Source organism: Lolium perenne, chromosome 4, assembly GCF_019359855.2.
Source record: "Lolium perenne isolate Kyuss_39 chromosome 4, Kyuss_2.0, whole genome shotgun sequence".
Taxonomy (NCBI): Eukaryota; Viridiplantae; Streptophyta; class Magnoliopsida; order Poales; family Poaceae; genus Lolium; species Lolium perenne.
Window position 1 is genome coordinate 191,205,515 of NC_067247.2, and position 20,202 is coordinate 191,225,716.

Below are 20,202 nucleotides of genomic sequence, written 5' to 3' on the forward strand. Positions count from 1 at the left end.
TGATTTTTTTTAATCTCTGCTTAACCAAAAGATCAAAAAGTATAAAATAACCTGGTTGTTCACAACAGATGTTTCTGCAGTAGTGGGGGTGGACATAGACTCTTCATCGTAGTAGTCTTGATCCATGGAAACCAACGTGAGAAGAGGTAGGAGTTCGCACAAGGGGAGGTGGGTGCTATTATCTCTGAATGAGATTATAAGCAAACAATCTTGTCTAAGCAGAGGATGAGAGTTGACATATGATGGCAGGAACACTTATAATAGGCTCGTTGCCAGGCTCCTTGATAATGGACTCAATATGTATATAGCACCGAGCTCATCTACGGTGTCACTGTCATCTGTTTTATCGCGGGTAGTTCAACCAGTTCTGCATGTAGAGTCATTGCCCAGAACTGCTCTTCATGTAGTTTCTCGTGACATCTTTTAGGTGGTACCTGATCGTGAAATAAAGCCAAATCAATCTCCTGACATCTTTTAGGCGGAACCTGAAAAACTGGTGTGCTAACTTTCTATATCACATCAAATGTAAATAGATAAACTAACACTAGAAATGCAACAAAACAGAACCATATATGCATCATAAAGGAAACAAAACTATGACCTACTGGGATATTTACTTTATCAGATAAGCAATATCACTGACAACAACGCCATATACACAACAAAACCTACGAAGGTAAGAAATAAAAAGCTCAATCTATTCACAGGCTAAGTTTAAATAATTAACAAATTAAAATTCTATTTTCTGAAGTCATTAAAGAGAAAATAGATGAAAAGGGTCATTGCCGGGAATGCTGTGAATTTATAGAACGAAGAGCAATGGTTTGATAAACCATCCAAAGCAGCAAAACGGAATCTTGAGCTACAGTCTATTAGCACAGTAAATCAATGTGGATCATCTAAAATACTAAAGATAAAAATGGACAAGTAATGCATTGTAATTCTAAAATAGAAATTTTCACATTGATATAGTCACCTAAATTTAAATAAACTACTGAGTGAAATGGTCTCAGTGAACAATAACAGCAAAGAGGCTTGAGGTAGCAAACATTCATAGATCTCTAGAGATGCAAAAGAACAACCGGTTGCACAATATTGACATGGGCAGGAGAAAAAGGAAGTGCCTGAGAAAAGAACTGTTATGGTCGGTCTGACCTATACACGTAGGAAGCCCACTAGTGGCTAGTTGTGGGCTTAGCCCAAGTAAATTAGGGGCTTAGCCCAAGTAAATTAGGGTTTCGAGGAGGCCGTCCTCCTATATAAACACTTGTATCCCTTCGAGATTAAGCAGACAAATATTCAGTATCATACTGTCTCGTCTCCTGAAGGGAGACGGGAGACCCCTGCGCCCAGCCGCACCCAACCCTAGCCGCCGCCTCCTTCCTCCGCGACGGCGCCCAGCCGCCGGCGCCGAGCCCTCCAGCCTCTTCGCCCTCACTTCCACCCTTACAACCTCCGCCCTAGACCCGGTAGAACCCTAGCCCCTACCACTTTGGTATCAGATTGTCTAGGTCTTATGGGCTCCAACAGCCCCCCCGTCGACACCATCGCCGCCACGTCCACCGCCGCCACCACCACCACTTCCGCCGCCATGACCGGCGCCCACGCGCTGCAGGGGGCCGCCGCCGCCAACGGAGACCAGGCCGCCGCCGTCCCCACGGGCCTCGACCTCCTGCCCGCTACTTTGGCGGACCTCGCCGACAGCCTCCGCGCCATCCGCTTCGAGCTCGCGGAGATCAAAGCCGGCCAGCACCCGCCGCCCCCACCGGCCGCCGTTCCGCCGCCGCCCCCACCGGCCGCTGTTCCGCCGCCGCCACCACCGACCGCTGCTACGCCGCCGCCCCCATCGGCCGCCTCCGTCGCCAGCAATGGCCGGCCCGCGTGGTGGCCGCCGTCGCCCTCGCCGATTCCCACATGGACCGACGCGGCACCCGTCTACACTCATACTGCGGCGCGGACGACGGTCCAGCAGCCCGCCCACCGCCTTGGCGGCCCTGGCGGGTTTCCGGGGCCCTTCGCCGCGAGCACGTCCGTCAACCCGACCAGCCAGGAGGGCGCCCCCATGGTCCCGGCCGTGGCACAGCAGCCGCCCCGCTTCACGAAGCTGGAGTTCGCCACCTACGACGGCGCCACCGACCCCCTGAACTGGCTGAACCAGTGTGAGCAATTTTTTCGGGGGCAGCGGACGCTCAGCACCGACCGCACATGGATCGCCTCCTATCACCTACGGGGCGCCGCGCAGACTTGGTACTACGCCCTCGAGCAGGACGAGGGCGGGATGCCGCCTTGGGAGCGTTTCCGCGACCTGTGCCTCCAGCGGTTTGGACCGACCCTCCGTGGCAGCCGCCTCGCCGAGCTGGGACGCCTCGCCTTCACCACCACGGTCCAGGACTTCGCCGACCGCTTTCAGGCGCTCGCGTGCCATGCCCCGGGTGTCTCGGCACGGCAGCGCGCCGATCTCTTCGTCGGCGGCCTCCCCGACTACATTCGCGTCGATGTCGAGATGCGCGAGCCGGGGGACCTGCAGACGGCCATGTACTACGCACGAGCCTACGAGCAGCGCGCCCTCGCCATGCAGCAGGTCTACGCGCAACGTGGCAGCGCCCGGCCCGCGCCCCGACCCGCCCCGACACCCACCGCCCCACCGCGTCCCGCACTGGCCGCTGCGCCCGCAGGCCCTCCTGCGCCGACTCGCCCCTTCAAGCGGCTGACGGCTGCGGAGCAGCTTGAGCGGCGCCGCCAGGGGCTGTGCTTCAACTGCGACGAAAAGTACGCGCCGGGCCACACGTGCGCCCGCCTCTTCTACTTGGAGACCGTCGATGACGCCGACGTTGAGGCCCTCACCGCCGAGCTCGCGGCCGCCACCGTCACTGAGGCCGGTGTCACGACCTACGCGCCAGTCGACGCGTCCGCCTTCGTCGTGTCTCTCCATGCTATGGCGGGCATCAAAACGGCAAAGACGATGCTGCTTCCGGTGACGATCAATGGGGAGCGTCTAACTGCGCTGGTGGACACGGGCTCCACACACAACTTCTTGTCCAGCACCGCCATGCGCCGCCTCGCTCTCCAGCCGGCGGGCTCGGAGACGTACAGTGTTACCGTAGCCAACGGGGATCGTCTTACGTGCCAGGGCGTGGCGCGACAGGTTCCCGTGCTTGTAGGCGACGAGCCCTTCTCTATCGACTGCGTCGGCCTCGACTTGGGCTTCTACGACTTCATCCTCGGCCTCGACTTCCTGAGCACCTTAGGCCCCATCTTGTGGGACCTCGACGTGTTGTCCCTCATCTTCTGGCGCGAGGGCGGCCGCCGTGTTCACTGGACGGGCATGGGCAGCACTGGCACATCCCCGCAGCTACACCTGATGGCCGCCGCGCTCGACGAGGCGCATCCGCTCCTGGCCGACTTACTGCAGCAGCACGGCGACCTCTTCGACGAGCCGCAGGGCCTCCCTCCCTCGCGACCCTGTGACCACCGCATCCACCTGCTGCCAAACACGGCACCCGTAGCTGTGCGGCCGTACCGGTACCCCCAGCTGCAGAAAGACGAGCTCGAGCGCCAGGTGGCGGTCATGCTCGCTCAGGGCATCATCCGGATCTCGACGTCACCATTCTGCGCCCCCGTGCTTCTGGTGCGCAAAACCGACGGCACGTGGCGTTTCTGCATCGACTTCCGCGCCCTCAACACCGTCACGTCCAAGGACAAGTTCCCCATCCCCGTCGTGGATGAGCTCCTGGACGAGCTGCATGGCGCGCGCTTCTTCACCAAGCTCGACTTGCGCTCGGGCTATCATCAGGTGCGCATGCACCCGGACGACATCGCCAAGACGGCGTTCCGCACTCACCATGGCCACTACGAGTTTTTGGTGATGCCGTTCGGCCTCTCCAATGCGCCGGCGACCTTCCAGGCTCTGATGAACGACGTGCTCAGCCCCTACTTACGCCGCTTTGTGCTTGTTTTCTTTGATGATATTTTGATCTACAGCGCATCCTGGGTGGAGCACCTGCAGCACGTGGCCATCATCTTCAACGAGCTTCGAGCGCATCGTCTTCACCTCAAGCGCTCGAAGTGCTCGTTTGGCACGACCTCCGTCGCATATTTGGGCCACGTCATCTCCGCCGACGGTGTCGCGATGGACGCGGACAAGGTCGCTGCCGTCGCCGCCTGGCCAACGCCCCAGTCGCCACGAGCTCTTCGCGGATTTTTGGGCCTCGCAGGATACTACCGGCGATACATCCAGGACTTCGGCCTCATCGCTGCGCCCCTTACGCGCCTGCTTCGCCGCGATGCTTTCTCTTGGGACGAGGAGGCGGCCACAGCCTTCGCCGCCCTGCAGCGGGCACTCACGACGGGTCCCGTTCTTCAGATGCCGGACTTCGACGAGCCGTTCGTGGTGGACTGCGACGCCTCCGGCATTGGCTTCGGCGTCGTCCTTCACCAGGGCGAGGGTCCACTCGCCTTCTTCAGTCGCCCCTTCGCCGTGCGCCACCACAAGCTCGCCACATATGAGCGCGAGCTGATCGGGCTGGTCCAGGCGGTGCGCCACTGGCGGGCGTATCTTTGGGGCCGGACATTCCGTGTGCGCACGGACCACTACAGCCTGAAGTTCTTGCTGGATCAGCGCCTCTCTACCGTGCCGCAACACCAGTGGATCAGCAAGCTCTTCGGCTTCGACTTCACCGTCGAGTACCGCCCCGGCCGCCTCAATACAGTCGCCGACACCCTGTCCCGCCGAGACATTGACGACACTGCGGACGCGCCCACAGTTGGTGCAGCCCTTTGCATCCACTCCGGGCCATCTTTCATCTTCATCGACGAGGTTCGCCGCGCTACTGCCACGGCTGCGGATGCGCAGCAGCTGCGCCAGCGCCTGGCCGACGGCGAGCTGGCCGCGCCATGGCGCCTGGACGAGGGACTACTCCTCCATGGACGCCGCATCTTCGTGCCGGATCATGGAGACTTGCGCCACCAGGCCTTGTCCTTGGCGCATTCTGCAGGTCACGAGGGCGCCCAGAAGACCCTGCACCGTCTCCGCGCTGATTTTTACATTCCAGGGGATAGCGCCCTGGTGCGAGACTGGGTGCGGGCGTGTGTCACCTGCCAGCGGAACAAGACGGAGACGCTCCGTCCGGCAGGCTTGCTGCAGCCGCTGGACGTGCCGTCCCAGGTGTGGGCGGACATCTCCATGGACTTCATCGAGGGGCTGCCGAAGGTTGGCGGCAAGTCCGTCATCCTCACGGTGGTTGACCGCTTCTCCAAGTACGCGCACTTCATCGCCCTGGGCCATCCCTATACGGCGGCGTCCGTGGCACGCGCTTTCTTCGACGGCATCGTTCGCCTCCACGGGTTTCCGTCCTCCATCGTCAGTGACCGTGATCCTGTGTTTACGGGTCACATCTGGAGGGACCTCTTTGGGCTGGCGGGCGTGAAGCTCCGCATGAGTACGGCGTTTCATCCTCAGACGGACGGCCAGTCCGAGGTCATCAACAAGATCATCGCCATGTACCTACGCTGCCTCACCGGGGATCGTCCACGAGCTTGGGTGGACTGGCTGGCGTGGGCCGAGTACTGCTACAACTCCGCGCTGCACGCTACTCCCTTTGAGGTGGTCTATGGGAGGCCACCACCGGCGATGCTTCCCTATGCGTCTGGCACGGCCCGTACTGAGACGGCGGATGACCTGCTGCGTACCCGCGATGAGATACTGGCTGAGGCGCGCCAGCGACTTCTTCAGGCTCAGCAGCTGGCCAGGAAGTACTATGATGCACACCATCGCGAGGCGGAATTTGCGGTGGGCGATTGGGTCTGGCTACGCCTTCTTCACCGGACGACCCAGTCCTTGGACCCGCGCTCCAGGCGCAAGTTGGGACCTCGTTACGCCGGTCCTTTCCGTGTGCTGGAGCGCATCGGCAAACTCGCCTACCGCCTTGAGTTGCCTGCGGGCTCGCGCCTCCACGACGTCTTCAACGTCGGCCTCCTGAAGGCATACCGGGGCGACCCTCCTTCTGCACCACCAGCTCTTCCACCTACTTCGGATGGGCGTCTCGAGCCTGCCCCGGCGAGTGTGGCTCGCGTGTTGAAGGCCCAACAGCGCCGTGGTGTTTGGCACGTCTTGGTGCATTGGACCGGCCTGCCCGAGGACGAGGCGACTTGGGAGAAGCTTGAAGATCTCCGTCAGCAGTTTCCAGAAGTTCAGCTCGAGGACGAGCTGTTTGAGAAGGCAGGGAGAGATGTTATGGTCGGTCTGACCTATACACGTAGGAAGCCCACTAGTGGCTAGTTGTGGGCTTAGCCCAAGTAAATTAGGGGCTTAGCCCAAGTAAATTAGGGTTTCGAGGAGGCCGTCCTCCTATATAAACACTTGTATCCCTTCGAGATTAAGCAGACAAATATTCAGTATCATACTGTCTCGTCTCCTGAAGGGAGACGGGAGACCCCTGCGCCCAGCCGCACCCAACCCTAGCCGCCGCCTCCTTCCTCCGCGACGGCGCCCAGCCGCCGGCGCCGAGCCCTCCAGCCTCTTCGCCCTCACTTCCACCCTTACAACCTCCGCCCTAGACCCGGTAGAACCCTAGCCCCTACCAAGAACCTTCGTTCTACACCAGAGTCATTTGATGAAGCAATTAACCCGTGGTGTGCCAACCTACTCATAGGACATACTGTTAGCTCAACTGGTAGAGTATGCAAAACTTTGCAAGGATACAAATTATTGTAAAGTCAGAGAAGCTAAAACACATCTAAGAAAATTAGATATGGCGCATATTGGTTGCACTCACCTAAAATGAGTAACTTCACTATGATGCTTTTCTGAGGTACACAATCATCAAGCTCCATTTTTCTTGGATGCAATAGAAAAATCCAAGTGAGATATCACCATCTATTTATTATTCCAAGAGGAAAAAACAATAATTTCAGCACCACCCATGAAGTCCTCTTGCAGATCCTTTTAACGAATTTCAAGGTGCAGCTCTCCAGCTCCATCAATAATATGCTTAGCACTCCTCCATGGAGCATATGACTATAGGATCATAATTCGCCAGAGGCCTCAAACTTGCACATGCTTGGGAAATGGACAAAGCCTCACCTTGGGTTAAGTAAAGCATAGGGTCAGAATGCAAGGCAACCTTGCACTGAAAGGTAACCTATAATTTGAGAAACTATTGAAGCATCAATAAATTAAGTAAAGCACATAATGATATGAACACGAAAAAACTACAGCGAATCGACAACGGCTCACCTGAGGCTAGCGAATTTCTACACCGGCCATCGTGCTCGACGGAAGCAGAGGATCCTGGACCTGCATCTCTCCATAACCTCCACCGTGTTCAGGTTACACCAGCGGTCGTTGCTCCAGTCTGTTCGCGGCATTATGTAATCAAGAAAAGAGTATCTCAGATTAACCAAACTCAAATCACTACCATGAACAAATTTCATACCATGAACAAATTTCATCAAGCTTGGTACACAGGTTGCAGTTGGACAAGAAAAGTTTTTTTCTGGCAAACATTGGAAGGGAAAATAACCCGCCATACAAAGTTCGCATCCTGGCTCTCGTACCTGCAGGTGTAGATATAGGATTTGTAAACACACCAACAAATGATAAATCTAAAAGTTGTAGGATTCCCAATCAAATAAATGGTAAATCTATGTACAAAGCACGTGCACACAAATCTCTTTCACAATAACCTGTTGTGTAAAAGCATGAAGATTGTAGGTACACCAATAGAAGGCTACATTCAACCGTATTTATACCACACCCCAAAAAAGTGAAATGGGGTATTCATAGAACAAATCAATTAACAGATAATAATATATGTATGATAGCCACATATGTAAAACAAGGATTCGTCATTTAGAGGATTAACGGGCCATGTAAGCATGTCCCTTGTGAACTCGAATTTTTTCCTCCTCTTGTAGAAACGGATCTGCAAAAACCAAAACGTAATGTTCAGAGGACTAAATCAAGCAAAAAGAGTCTACTTCCACTTTTAGTTCAGCCTATAGGAGAGGATGAATCCATGTAGAAATGGATCTACACAAACCAAAAACAATGTCCATGGGACTAAATCAAACAAGAGAAGTTTGCTTCCACGTTTAGTTCAGCACTTAAGCCTATAGGAGAGAGAGATATGATGAACCTGGGAGCGAAAAGGGGCGAGTCACTTTTCCCCTTTCGCTCATCCCACCTCTCCCTCTCTCTCCACCGTCCTCTCCAGATCCGGGCCGGCCGGCCCCTCCCCCTCCCTTCTCCGGCGTTTGCCGGCGTTGTGGTGCGGTGAGGGACCCCTCCCCTTGTACAGCAGTAGTTTAGGTTTGGTCTTTGTTCCTGTGTTCAGCTTCTTGCTGCTGGTGTCTGGCGCTATGCCGGTTTGGAGTAGTTCGCCGGAGATTGGCCATGTCCGGCGATTTCTGGTGGTCTTCCTCTTCTTCGTGGTGCTCCAGTGGTTGGAGACGAAGGCGGAGAGGGGTTGCACCGCTAGCATCTCCATGAATAAGGCTGTTTGGTGCTATCCCCTGAGGTGGAGACGAGGCGCTTGGAAACTTCCTCCGGCCGGCCATGGTGGCAAGGAGAGGAAGTGCGCCGGCAAATCGTGCTCTGCAGCGGGAAGATGGCGGGGATGGATTCTGCTGCGCCTTGGTAAGAAGATCTCTGGGAGTTCATCATCAGCAGCACTTCTTCGACGGCGTCCTGTCGTCCAGCTGCTGAGCTTCATGGCTGTGGGGCAGCCACTCCCTCCCGTGTCGCCAGTTAGCTAGCGAGCGCTGCCAAACCTCCAGGCCATTGTGCCAGATCGGAGGCCCTCTAGCGCCGATGCAGTCTGCTCCCGACGCTCTACCCCAAGTGGCCATGTCCCCGGTGGTGGTGCTGTCGTCTGCGTCTGGTTGCTTCGTGAAGATTTCGGTGGAGAAGGAGCTAGAAGAAGACCTGGCCTTGATTGCTTTTATGTATTTCTTGCTAGGGTCTTTAGTGCAAATTTCAAGGGCCATATAGTATTTTCTTTTCTTTTCAAGGTCCTTCTTGTAAAACTTGCTCTACCGACAATAATATAATGCAGCAGTCGGGGTCCTTCGTGACCCCACCCCTTGTTCAAAAAAAAAAAGATATGATGAACCTGAAAAATAAGGGGTAAAGGAGGATCTAACGGCCCAACCAATCCAGTGCCGGAGCTCCCTCTGCTGGAGCTTGCCTGAGCTCACCCGAGCTCGCCGGAGCTCGTCCTGGCGGAGTTCGACCGCGCCGCCCCTGCTGGCCATCCTTCGACACTCCTCCGCGACCGCGCCGTCCTCGCCGGAGTAACGGAGGTCGCCGCGACGCCCTGTCGGGACTCTCTCGCCCGGCCCCTCACGAAGGTTTCCCGCGAGCGAGGCAAAAGGGAGGCGGCCGAAATGATGGAGCGCCCGAGGGAGGCAAAGGGGAAAAGGAGGAGGCGGCGGAGCTCGACTGGGGATGGTGAGGGCGCAGCCGTGAAAGGGCTAGAGGAGGCGCACGACCACGCCGACGGAGATCGACAGCGGGGAGTTGCAGGCGGCGCAACGGTGGCCGCAGCCGGCAGCCGGCGGCCGCGAGGGAGAGGGGCGGGGAGGAGTCTGGCGGCCGGCCACACGATGGAAGGAGAGGTGGCGGCGGTAGAGGAGGGGATTTGGGAGGAGATGAATGAGGGGATAGGGATTGCTTCTCGCGTGCGCAGCCGGGATGGAGAGATCTTTTTGCCTGGCCAATCACGCGGCGCCACGTGTGCCAATCAGTGGAGGAGAGTTGAGGCACGCCCAGCCCTTCCACGACGCATGGCATATCGTGGATAGGCTAGAATTGCTCCATGAGTATGCAACAATTATACCTTTAGATTCCATTTTCTGTTATATTATATTTTCCGTTTTGAATTTGTTATTTGAATTCAATTTAGTTTGAGGTGATTTTGAATATATCCTGCTAAAATTTATTTGAGATGGTTTAAGTAATAACCTTGTTCTAAGGCAATATTAAATGAGTTAATATGGTTGTACTTTAAATCATGCATCAAGATTTTAAATAGAAGTGCTAATGAACATGATTTTCCTTCTCTTTATTAGGAGATCCAAATTATCTTTCTTGTAACTTTTAAAATTACCTTAAGAATCATAAGATCTTTCATTTGGTGTTTCCACTCAGGTAATAATTTACAGAGTAAAGTTTATTACTTGGTTTTAATATTAAGATGATGATCTTGGGAACATGATTTCATTTGTTTAATTATTTCTTAGAACTTTAGAAAAGGTTTGGTCCATTTTATAATCACTAATCTTGTTTTAGAAAAAAATATTTTGAAATACTTAGGTAGATCCTATGCTCATCATAATTAATGCATTTGCTTATATGGTGGTTCTGTTTTATAAGACACTACTTCATTTGGTCCACTATACAAGGCATTTGGAAGGCAAAGTAGAATTTGATATTGGTTTAACTCTAATCACCTAAATGGTATTTAAACTTAAGGTGGTTCTAGCTCAGGTTTATACTTGTGATCCATGATACACAAGTTAGGGTTTAGGCATGAATTCTATGTGGTATAATCTAGGGTTTCCCTCATACTTATTAATTGAGGTAATAAGGAAAATAGGAATATGGTCTAGGGTTTTGGTTATGTTTCATTAATTGAAACATAAATGGAAATGAGGTGCGGTAGGGTTCTACTTAGTATTCCAAGTGATTCATGGATTGGAACTCAAATGTGGTCTAGGGTTTTAGTTGTGATCACCCAAGTGATGCAAAAACTAGGATTAGTATATGGGCATAAGATATGGTTATGTTTTATTGGCTAGGGTTACTCTTCCTCACTTTGATAGGATTCATGTATTAAGACAATACTATGGTTGTCTCAAGTGTGTGGATAAGCAAGGTTTTAAGTGTAATGTCATTACTCCTCCACCCAAGATATGAGGAATGATCTTGGTTTGACTACTAATGATCTACCTATCATTTCATGTGATGGATGGTATCTACTTATCACATAGGTTTAAATTATCATCCAAATCTACAAGGCATGGCCATGCATGAGACATAATCAACTTATTCCTCACTAGTATCTCTTTACTATTCCTCTCATCATACTCATCTAGATGCTTAAGGTATATGATCATTACCCAATTTGTAATGATCAAGGTATTGGCCTCCTAATGGTTCATTAGTGAAACATGGTTCTCCTCTCCAAGATCAAGTATTGGTCAATATACTTGAGTATACACTTTTAGCTTGAGCTCTTTTAGATAGGTAAGATTTCTCTAGTGTTTATGATCATTACCAAGATGTGATGATCATAACATTGGCCTCCTCATGGATTACTAGGGAAATAGATTCCCATTTAGCATCAAGTGTTGGCTGGGTTAAATAGGGTTTAGCACTTCACTTGTATTTCTCATAGCTATAGTTAGTATCAATAACTTACCTCACTTGGGTATGGCTTGAATGATAACCTAAGGTTCTACTTAAGAAATTATGTAAATGCTTATGGATGATACTCTCCCTTCTGTGAGGTTTAGTAGAAATAGGTTTGGATAAACAAGATTGGAATAGTCAAGGTTTGATAAAGAACTAATATGAATATCCTTGACATGTGTTCAATTATTGTAATTGAAAATATACCATCTGAATCGTGGTAGGAATATTGATTTAGTAGAAAGGACATGGAAAAGATAAGTAAAGAATAATTTCTTAATTATTTATGTTCATTGGTTTATAGTTGAATAAACATTCATGCGTTGTTGCAAGGAATATCATGTTGAGATCTTTGATAAGATCTCATATTTGATCCTCACTTAAGGTGTTGTTATTGTAAAGTTAATCTCATTTGATCTAACCCATAGATCAAATCATCTCTACCCAAAACAAGATTTTAGCAAAGATCACAGTGAAGTTTATAGCTCTTGACTTGATGATCTACTTCAATTCCACCAAGTCAAGTGAAACTTCAGTTACTGTGATAAGTTTTATTTAAAAGCGCGAAAATTCCCCGGATTTTCTATGCATGAATGCAATGTACACTCTGGTGTTCTCTCATTTTGTAGCACCCAAACCTGGGATATTACACATATACCATCCTCAGTTAATAACCCGACCAACCATTTTGCTAGCAAAGCCCTGTTCTTAACTTCAAGATCGTGAACACTAAGTCCACCTTGATCTTTTGGACGGCATACAACGCTCCATTTAGTTAACCGATATTTCTTCTTCTCACTGTCCCCTTGCCAAAAGAATCTTGAACGTAGATAATCTAATTTATTCAAGATTCCTTTGGGTAGATGGAAGAAAGATATCATATAGAGTACCATATTCGTAAGTACTGCATTTATGAGAACTAACACTACAAGAAAAGTTCTGATAGACAATGTCTCAAAATCGTCCGCTAAGGGGTATTTTTCATCGCCTATGTGCCTAACCCGACGATATGGGTTCTGTTATCGAAACTGCATCAGGCAAAGTCCTACGACGATTTTTTCGGTCCGTCGCGCTTGGGCGCCCTTCCGCCACGGAAAATCGGACCGTTGCCCAAGTGTTTTCGGGAGCCCGTTGACTGCTGACGTCATGCAAACTGACACATGGCAGACGCCGTTAACTGGCAGTTAACGGCGTTAACCGGCTGAAACCCCGTGGTAGATGGTAGGCCCACACGAGGCCTGCCACGTCTTAAGCGGGTCGGCCCATTAAGTTTACGTGCCGGGCCAGCTGACTTAGTTTGACCGGTCAACTATATAGCTGGGCTGGTCCATTAGTTACGTGGGCCGGGCCTAACCTCTAAGGTTGACTGGTCAAAACTTTAATGGGCTAGCCCACTAAGCACGTGGGCCGGGCCGAATGCACTCGTTTGACCGGTCAACAGGCAAAAGGGCCGGCCCACAAGACATGTGGGACCCACTTTCCTGTTACCGGGCCGGCCCATTTAAAAAGTGGGGTCCACCTTAAAGCAAGTGGGCCGGCCCAAGAAGTTATTGGACCGGCCCAATTAGCATGAGGGTCCCACTTTCCTGCTATCGGCCCGGCCCATTTAGTACGTGGGGTCCATATTTGATCAAATGGGCTGGCCCAACAAGCCAGTGGGCCGGGCCAAAAGCACAGGTGGGTCCCACTTCCCTGTTAAAGGGCCAGCCCATTTAGTGTGTGGGGTCCACCATATAGCAAGTGGGCCGGCCCAACAAGATAGTGGGCCGGGCCAAAAACAAAGGTGGGTCCCACTTTCCAGTTAAAGGTCCGGCCCATTTAGTATGTGGGGTCCACCATATAGCAAGTGGGCCGGCCCAACAAGATAGTGGGTCGGGCCAAAACACAGGTGGGTCCCATTTTTCTGTTAAAGGGCCAGCCCATTTAGTATGTGGGGTCCACCATATAGCAAGTGGGCCGGCCCAACCCGCTAGTGGGCCGGGCCAAAAACACAGGTGGGTCCCACTTTCCTCTTAAAGGGCCGGCCCATTTAGTATGTGGGGTAGACCATATAGCAAGTGGGCCGGCCCAACAAGATAGTGGGCCGGGCCAAAAGCACAGGTGGGTCCCACTTTCCTGTTAAAGGGCCGGCCCATTTAGTATGTGGGGTCCACCATATAGCAAGTGGGCCGGCCCACCAAAAAAGTGGGTCGGGCCAAAAACACAGGTGGGTCCCACTTTCCACTTAAAAGGCCGGCCCATTTAGTATGTGGGGTCCACCACAAAAGCAATTGGGCTGGTCCAGCTAGTTAGTGGGCCGGCCCAGTAGTGGGTGGGGTCCACCTTAAAGCAAATGGGCCGGCCCAATTAGAGTGTGGGGTCCACCGTAAATCAAGTGGGCTGGCCCAATAAGTAAGTGGGCCAGCCCGTTTAGTTGATGTTTATATGCCGGCATAATAGGCGCTTTAGGATTTTGCGGGGCGGCACATATGTGATTTCGCTTAATTGGGCCGTTTAAGGGATGGGAATTCGTGATTTAGATACTGAGAATATTTACGCAACATTGATTTCTGTCGGATAGCCTCACTTACCACAAGCAACAAAGAAAAAATGCTCGAAAGAACTATAAAAACTAACTAAATATTACATCAGCTGCAAGGCTTTGAAAAAATATTACAAAACCCAGAGAAATTGAATGGTAATTAAACCTAGCAATACAATGAAGCGATCCGGCAATCTTTTAAGTTGTCCATGTAGCACCTATATCTGAAACAAAGACATTACAAGTTAAGACATCAACAATGGAAAGGCAAAGACACTACAATATTGTTTGCCAAAGAATTTGGAACTCATCATTTCGTCGTTATAACAAGATCATTGTAATGCGCACAATAAGCAAACAAAGAGTGCATGCCGCATACCAACAGCCAATATAACAGAGCATGTTAGAATGAAACAGCAGACTTACTACTGTCGAGTCCCATGCAAACCAACATGTTCAGGGAGTACAAAATTGGCATGAACAACATAGTATCAGGCTATAAATTTTGTAACAACGACTGAGCAAGATGAAGTTATGATGGCTACATCTACAGAGCAGGGAATGTAAACCAAAAATAGAAGTTACGATGGCAAAAGCTAAAGAGGAGGGAATGTGAACCAACATGTGCCAAGTGCAATTACTTCATTTTGGCCGTGAACTAAATAATACTCCTGAACTTATAGTGAAGGGGATGCAAATCAATATGTTTCGGGATATAAACTTGTAATGAGCAACACATAGAGGATAGTTAATGCTGGAGCTTAGGATGGACCAGATACAGAATATAGTGGGATCACCTGTGAACTTGTATAAGAGGGAATGCAAACCAATATGTTCAGCATTCCATATGTGAGCGTCATGCCAAGTCAGAGAAAAAAGTCAATAATGCAGCTTTTGAAGAACAAGATGGCACACAAAATTATTATCTAGTAGTATGACAAGTTTATTTGTACTACAGACTAGATAGCAGAGTGATAGCATGCCAAACTAAGTCCTTACTTTGTTAGCTTACAATGAACTAGATACAAAACAATGGCATCACCTGTAGTACAGGGAATGCAAGCCAACATGTTCATGGAGTAAAAAATTGGCACAAACAACATAGTAGCAAGCCATAATTTTTGTAACAACGGCGAGCAAGATAAAGTTATGATGGCTAGATCTACGAGCAGGCAATGTAAACCAAATATAGAAGTTACGATGCCAAAAGCTATAGAGCAGGGAATGCAAACCAACATGTGCAATTACTTAAAATTGGCCATGAACTAAATAATAGCAGGATGTTACTATAATAGCTAGGAATAAAACAGATAGGAGTTATAATGGCATCACTCATAAACTTGTAGATAAGGGAAACAAATCAATTTGTTTCGGGATATAAAGTTGTAATGAGCAACACATATAGGCAGTTACTTTGTTAGCTTACGACGAAGTAGATAGAAATAACAATGGCATCACCTGTAGTACAGGGAATGCAAACCAACATGTTCAGGGAGAACAAGATTAGCATGAACAAAATAGTAGCAGCCTATAATTTTTGTAACAACGACTGAGCAAGATAGAAGTTATGATGGCTACATCTACAGAGCAGGGAATGCAAACCAAAATGTTCAATCGCTTAAAGTTAGCAATGAAGTAGAAAATAGCAACGTGTTACGGTCATAGCTAGGAATGAACTAAAAGAGCTTTAGACAAACAAGCATACGAACCCCGAACATGGCGCTAAAACAAGGGACTTACATTAGGAGAAGCACTGTGGGAGTCACGACGAGATCTTCCTGGGGTTGATAGATCCGGTGATGAAGTACGCTACATGTGCTACTTGGGGTTGGAGAGACGGCCATTACACTTCATGATTACTCATCTCATCTGCAAAAACGTAACGGCGCGTCGTTAGCACAAACAGGTTCCCCCAAGATTAAACAAGAACTTGCAGGCAAGTAATAGAAAAGCGACAGTAGAAGAGTTTAGATCATGCACGGCGCCAGTGAAGCAGATCCGGTTCATGCACAGCGGTGTCGGTGAGCAAGATCCGATGCGGTGGACGACGGATCCGGCGAAGCGGCTCAGCTGAAGCGGCTATGATGAAGCTGCTGGATGAGCATATGGTTTCGAGGTACGGCGGGGATGATCCGGTCCGGTTGATGACGGCGTCGATGAAGCGGCTCCGGCAGGCAGCCGGATGACGAGGATCGCGAGGGCTCGGGTAGGCCAGGGAAGTCCGGCGGGGATGTTCCGGTGCGGTGGTCGTGGAGGTGGGAGAGAGGGACTTGGGAAGTTCCGGTGGGTGGTCTGAGGGAAATGAATTTTTTTTGGAGGGTCTCCGGGCTAGGGAGGTGGTGATCCAAAAAATGGACGGGCATACCCCCCACCAACCGACTTTGCTGCCATCTCCACAGGGGTAGAATGGGAATTTGGAAGCGTGTGAAATTTTTGTATTTTGTGGGCGGGAAGTTTTGCCGCTATGAGATTTTGAATTTGGCTACCCTCCAAGTATAATGATAAAAAATTGTGACACCGTACTAGTACCTCTGTTCAAGGCCGAGTGCAAAATCAAATCATCATCACATTAAATACCGGTTACTATCATCGTGATGTATCTTCTTATCCCATTCAAAAACCCGTCTGAAATATTTCAGGATTGGCGGGAGATTTTGCCGCCCGACTGAGATTTGATTTTGAATATGGCTATGGTCAAGTAATATAATATAATACTAATATAAAGACGGTACACCTGGTTAAGTACTAATTGCTCTGCTCCGGCAGTCAAGGCCAGCAGCCACTTCAAGCCATCATCATTACAAACAAAATCAGTCAAATCTAGAAGCTAGTATAGGAAAAATCACAAAGACATAATAAATCCAGAAAACTAAGTACGGAGTATAATACATCAACTGCATACAACAGCCAAAAGTAGCCAATAACAATGTTAATGTTCACGACAAACTAATCTGAAAATAATACAAGACGCAATGTATGGCCAACATGAAGATTAGGATACCCCAGGATGAATGAATCTGATCTTCATTCAGCATATATTTCTTCGTCACTCCGTTCTCTGATCTGAAGGAAATATTCATTGAACTCCTTCCGTCTGCAGTGTGCAGCCAATACATCCTCCAAACGGTATGGCCTTTGTTCATTTCTCATACCGTAGTTTCCTAATCTATCCACACGTATTGGCCACTCATCCCAGGCCTTTATATCATCAAAGTACTCTCTGATATAACCCAAATCTGCGTAGTAGATGCAGCCAGGTTGAAGTGTCGGGTGCACTCTGGTGTCGACGGAGATACACCAGATATAATGGACGAAGAAGGCACGACTGCCAATGTTATTGACGGCATGGAGAGAGCGGCTCTCAGTGTCCACACGGTACACCAATGGTTGACCTTCCTCCAAATGCTTGTTGTCCAACAACACAAGCAGCAGAGCACCATCCGACTTCACAAGGTAGAACTTGTTATTTCCAAGTTCTGGAAATGAAAATAGTGTATCCATGTTGACACTGCTCGCGCGCTGCTCCAACTAGACATTGTTGGTGCACACTAATTTTCCGAACTCAAAATTGTTCACAGCTATTGCATACAATTCACCATTGAACGGGGTAATGCAACGCAGAGAATGGTGCTCGGTCGAAAATCTTCCTTCTCCCCAATCTTCATCTATACCCTTAGTTGGAGTGCTCTCATCGACCCAAGCAATTTCCGCCGGGTAATCTTTGGAAACGAAGACCATAGTCGAGGACTTCATTACGACGGCCCGACTTCAGAATAACATATGGCATATGCGCCTCAAACCTAGTATTCAATGTCTTTGTGAGTGGGTTCAGAAGCCGTATCTTGTGCGGCTGGTTCTTCTGGGCAAGGACGATGACGCCACGGTAAAAGCCGATGAAGTAGTATCTAAAATATATTGATGAAGATAACATTCTGCACTAAGATGTTTACGATTGAAAATAAAAATAGATTAACTCTATAGATATGGAGGAATTTGAACCTTGCATGAACTTCCGTTAGATCGATGGTGACGTAGCGGGATGTGCGGAGGTGGAGGAAGGTGAAATCAGCAGCGTGTGGAAGGGCGTGTTCTACCATGATCCATTCATGCAGGTGCACGTCGGGCTCAGGTAAACCTGAGCGCCAATTTCTACAAACTTGCCTCAAAGCAGAGTAGGTGTCCATGTACTCCTCGTTCGCCAGTAAGCAGTCCCCGATCTTGTGAAGTGGTCCGTCAGCCCTGAGAGAGGCCCAGTCCACGGAGGCGCCGCGCTTGGATGCGCCGCCCTCGGAGGCGACGGTCTCGGGGGCGACGGCCGCCGGCGCATTCTTCTTGTCCATCGCCGACAGGGAACGCGCTTAGGGCGGTTGGTGTTTTTTCATTCGATTTGGAGAAGTTGATGGGACGTGAGAGGCGTGGTTGCGTGCGTGAGTGAGAATGAGACTGTGTGCAGAGGGAGGGACAGAGGGGCTCTGTACAGGCAACGTGACGGTTGGTCTCGGCAGTTTCTCAAAAAAGCTAGACGTTTGGTCTCAACACGCGCACCGCCTAACAGCTGCGCACCACGACACGCGTCCGTGGTACTGCACGTCTGCACCGTTACGTGTACTCAGTTCTACCATCGAGCCTTACACTGGGAAAATATATGTACTCCGTACTCAGTTTTCCCCTCGAGTACTAATACTGGCTAGTGCAATATACTCAGTTTTACCCTCAAGTGGCTGGTCAACAGAGAGTCAACAAATGGGATTAAGTTGTCTAATTGAGTAATTTCATGCGCAAAAAAATAAAATCATAGTGCCTCCTACTCATGGAGTCTTGTTAAGAAGAGGAGGTCTAACACGTGGAAAATAGAATAGCACACCACAGGTCCGAAATGATGGAAAGGGCTAGGCAATCCATTTATTATAGATCTCAACAAAAACCACATGGAACTAGTATATTAAACTTATGCAGTAGCCAACACAACCAAAAGTCAGAAGTGCAGGCTGAGTCCCAAAGGCACAACACAATACGGAAACTTGCAAACTTATATAAAAGGGGCTATGCAACCCACTTATACACACATTAACAACCATCCTCGTGTGTGACAAGAGAAATTCAACACTGGATTCGGAGGTAGGCACATGAAGCTTTACAAGGGCCAATGGGGCACCAACAAATTAAGGATGAATTGAACCACACCATCAACAATTCAAACTCGAGACCTTGGCTCTAATACCATTTAAGTTCAAACTGATTGAAAAGTCTAGGCAACCAATTTATAAAACATCCACAGAGTTGATCCCAGCCGCAGATAAATGCATCCACCAACAAAATAGGAACATTGCCTCAGTCTCAGGAAAATTTCACAATACCAAGGTACTCACATGTCAATGTCAGTGTTCATCTCCAATTATCTATGGCATTTTATTAGTCTTTGAGAGATTATAACGAACTTGATTGGCCTCCTCCCGATAGGGCATCACATGCTTCTGATCTCGATCTCAACATATCAACTTGGTTTCTTAACACATCTGCTGCAGCTCGTTCTATTTGGAGTTGTTCCTCCAGAACTTGTGCAGAGAAAGACTTGGACTTGGACTTGGACTTGGACTGCAAAAACCCAGCATTTCGCAGGAAAGTGTTTTTGGTGATATCTTTATTTTTAAGTACCATGGTAAATGTCTCCATACATTCTTCTAGAGTTTTTTCCATACCGTCTTTCCCGGGTTTTGCCATCTCCAATTTCATATTTGCCTGAAAAATTTTCAGTCGTGTAAAACTTAAAGTTATTACAGAGAAACATGCAGACGGTAGATTTAATGTGTATGAACTACTTTTAATCCTACAAGTTGGTATGCCTGATTACACATCAAATGCATTTTCACAAAAACGCCTAAAAGATCATATTGACATGCCCATTATTGCTCCTACAAATTGGCAAGTGTGTCGTTAAAAAAATTAAATCATAAAGAAGACTTACAATAACACTTTCTGCAAGTTCTCCTATCACATTATGTTTGTTCTTCTGGCATGCCTCGAACTGCTCTGCCAGAGTCATCTCTTTGTCTGGTTGCATGTTGTTTGCGTGATCTACTTTCTACATTTTTGTACAATCATATAGAAATCAAATAACGTGGTTAAAATTGAGGATGGAAATATAACATGCACATGGAGTTCTACACAATTTACGAGTAACATATGTAGCAGTACAGACCAGCGGCGCATTACTTTTTGCCAGAGATGCCCAACCAAGTGACGAGATCCTGTACGGCTTGGTAAACATTGT

At 49.3% G+C, this 20,202-nt stretch overlaps 1 long non-coding RNA gene across 1 annotated transcript; it reads right to left on the reverse strand.

The window, feature by feature from the left end:
- Window positions 1-247: 247 nt before the first annotated feature.
- On the reverse strand, window positions 248-7,041 carry LOC139838791 (uncharacterized). The gene is made up of 3 exons (XR_011756648.1): window positions 6,774-7,041; window positions 6,587-6,686; window positions 248-434 (listed from the first exon to the last, which is right to left on the reverse strand). It is a non-coding gene; the product is annotated as an uncharacterized lncRNA (long non-coding RNA).
- Between the last annotated feature and the right edge of the window lie 13,161 nt (window positions 7,042-20,202).